Source organism: Gekko japonicus, unplaced genomic scaffold, assembly GCF_001447785.1.
Source record: "Gekko japonicus isolate JY-2015 unplaced genomic scaffold, Gekko_japonicus_V1.1 scaffold558, whole genome shotgun sequence".
NCBI lineage: Eukaryota > Metazoa > Chordata > Lepidosauria > Squamata > Gekkonidae > Gekko > Gekko japonicus.
This window is the reverse complement of record NW_015170908.1, coordinates 988203-991833: the sequence shown is the minus strand read 5'-3', so window position 1 is coordinate 991833 and position 3631 is coordinate 988203.

Genomic DNA, 3631 nt, shown 5'->3' with positions numbered 1-3631 from the left:
GTTAACGTTGTGAGTGAGCGATTTGGCTGCTGCATACATTTAGGTTGCTCTGGAGCCATCTCCTTCCTGAGCGAAGGCAAAAATCTGTGCGCCGGAGGCTAAAAAACTGTGAGCTAGCTCACACTCACTCAGCTTAGAGGGAACACTGCAGTCCAACCCCGGAAAGTATCCATTTTCTTCAGGGGAACCAATCTCTGTCATCTGGAGAGGGAGGGGTTTGTGGAGCATCCATCTTCTCTAGGGGATCTGATCTCTGTAGTCTGGAGATGAGCTTTCATTCCAGGAGATCCCCAGGTCCCACCTGGAGGCTGGCATCCCTATGTGTTGAGTACCACAAGTGGATGGAACCGTGAACTTTCTCTTTGGTGATCAGCAAGAGCTTTTCTTAAGTTCTTGTGTCGTATTTTACTCCACGATTTCCCATTCTGAGTCATTTCAAACAAGTAAAACCGAATCTGTTCTTTTGGTTCAAGATACACCGGGAACTGCGGTGGCTCAAGTGGTTAAGACGCTGAACTGCAGGCTGTGGAAGGTCAGTAGTTCAGCAGTTCGATGACGGAGTGAGCTCCCGTCTCTAATTCCAGCTCCTGCCAACCTAGCAGTTCAAAAGCAAGAAATTGCAGGTAGATAAATAGGTACCACTTCGGTGGGAAGGTAACAGCGTTCCGTGCGCCTTGGTGTTTAGTCATGCCAGCCACATGACCACGGAAACGTCTTTGGACAGCGCTGGCTCTTCGGCTTGAAAACAGAGATGAGCACCACAACCCTAGAGTCGGATTTGACTGGCTTTCAAGCAAGGGAACCTTTGCCTTTACTTTACACCGGAAAGACCAAATCGGTTGCCATCCATCCAACATGCACCTCACCAGCTGAAGCCTGCAGAGGCCGCGCACAACATGGCACATGAATGTGCACGCATGTTTGATGACACGGACAGGCATTTGAGCCCAGAGGTAGCCCTTTTCCAGATTTCATGCTGCAGTACGGGGAGGTGAGTGAGTCCTGGAGAATAAGTCTTACGATTGGCATGAGCACAGCATTAACAGGGTAACCCCACCAAAGACCCAAAAATAAAATAAAAAATGGGGTTGTGATCTATAGGCTTGCCAACCTCCAGGTGAAGCCTGGAGATCTGTTATTGCAATTGATCTCCGGACCCCAGAGATCAAGTTCCCTTGGAGAAAATGGCTGCTTTGGAGGGCGGACTCTATGGCACTGTCCCCCACTAATGACCCTCCCCTCCACAAACCCCTCCCTCCCCAGGCTCCACCCCCAAACCTCCAGGAATTTCCCAGCCTAGAGTTAGCAACCCTAGTGGTTTATCATGAGAAAAGACCCCAAACATTTGGGACAGACCCTGGGAGAGTTACCAGTCTTGAGGAGGCTCCTAGAGCCCTCCAACTGATCTCCAAACTTCAGAGATCAGGTCCCCTGGAGAAAAGAGCCGCTTCAGAAGGTGGACTTGGTGGAACCACATCCCTGCAGAACGTCCTCCCCTCCCCAGACTCTGACCTTCACAGGCCCCCTCCCCAAATCTCCAGGAATTTCCCAAGCCAGAGTTGGCAACTCTACAAAGAGTTGGACTGAATGTTGTCAGGACGGTGATGGAGGAGAGGGCCGTCCGTGACTATTAGCTCTGGTGGCCAAATGGAACTTCCATGTTCAGGAGAAGTGGACTCCAGAGTCTTAAGCAGAGTTCTTTTGCATCACCTACTGCCTGGTCCAGTTTGGTGTAGTGGTTAAGTGCACGGACTCTAATCTGGGAGAACCGGGTTTGATTCCCCGCTCCCCCACTTGCACCTGGTTGGATGGCCTTGGGCAAGCCGTAGTTCTGATAAGAGCTGTCCTTGAAAAAGAGCAGTGTCTGTCAAGAGCTCTCTCAGCCCCACCTACCTCACAGCCCCACCTACCTGTCGAGAGCTCTTCCCATCGATCCTGTCCCCAGTGCAACCTCCCCAGCCTTTCTAATGCAATACCCCCTGCACACTGCGTGGACATCAAGAGGGCTACACAAGAAGCTGCCTTATACTGAATCAGATCATCTGTCCATCAAGATCACTCTTGTCTACTCAGGCTGGCAGCAGCCCTCCAGGGTATGAGGCTGGGGTCTTCCACATCACCTCCTGCCTGGTCCTTTCAACTGGAGATGCCGGGGATTGAACCTGGGACTTCCTGCATGCCAAGCAGGGGCTCTACCACTGAGCCACGGCCCCACCCTAAAGGAATTTTGAGCCGAAGCACATGAAGCTGCCATCAAGGCCAGTATTGTCTACTCAGACTGGCAGCTGCTCTCCAGGGTCTCAGGCAGAGGTCTTTCACATCATCTGCTGCCAGGTCCTTTTCACTGGAGATGCTGGGGATTGAACCTGGGACCTTTTGCATGCACAGCAGATGCTCTGCCATAGAGTCACAGCCCCTGCCTATCAGTGCAGCACAGCTTTAGGGTAAGGGGCCGAGCCCTACACATCAACCCCTTTCGCTTGTAGGTACTCCTTAGGTACTCATTCAGAGGCCTCAGGATTCATTTGGGCTGCTGTGGAGTTACTGGATCCCTGGATGATGTCGGAGGAAAGATCATCTAGTTTCTCAAAAGATAAACCTTGCAGAGTCGGGCTGAAGAGCCACCAAGCCCTGCATGCCATTCCCAGAAAGTCCACAAACAAGATATGAAGGCAACAGGTGTCTCCCAAGCAACTGGAATTTAAAGGCAGTTTGCTTCTGAGGGTGGAGGCCCCATTTATCCAAATGGCCATGGATGGACCTATCTTCCATTGCTTTCTCAAAAGGCCTGGGGGAGGGGCACGACCACATCTTGTGGCATTGGGTACCACACATTATCTGTTCCTTGAGTGCAAAAGAATATGCTTTTGGCTACCTTTTGTCTATCCCGACTTCAGTCCCCTGACTGTTTTGCATCTGACAAAGTGGGCTTATGCTGAAATAAAATTTAGTCATCCGCCTCTAAGGTGCTAAAAGGCTCTTGAATTTCACAGAGCGATCTAGTATTAGAGGAGATGGTGAAAAAGCCTTCTCTCTCTCCATTGGAATACATCACGCAGGAGATCATAAACCTCTATGATATTCCCCTGAGTCACTCCCCCCCTACCCAAAAGGCCCCAAACCCTTTAGCCTTTTCTCGAAGGAAAGGGGTTCTAAGTCCTTGGAGATCATAAACCTCTATGATATTCCCCTGAGTCACTCCCCCCCAACCCAAAAGGCCCCAAACCCTTTAGCCTTTTCTCAAAGGAAAGGGGTTCTAAGTCCTTGATCGTTTTGCTTTCTCACCCAATGGAGGGCTGGCCTCAATGCCCAAGGTGCATTGGCTAGTGCCAGTGTCTCCTTCACCCCAACTGGCCTAGGAAACAAACAGCCAGACAAAAGGGAATCAGCCTTACCTCGCAGCCTCCCCAAACGCCACTAAGACAGCAAAGCTGGACGGACGAGCCTGTGGCCCTGACCAAAGACACTTCCCCCAGCCCAGAGGGGAAGGGAGAAACATACGCGCCCTCTACACATTCACGGGCGCACCAGGAATCCAGCACTGCCCCCCCCACACCCAGTGTTTGTTGCAAAACAGAAATCGGTGGCTTGTCCAGTCCCCCCCCCCCCCCCTGTGTTTCTCCCTTCTCCC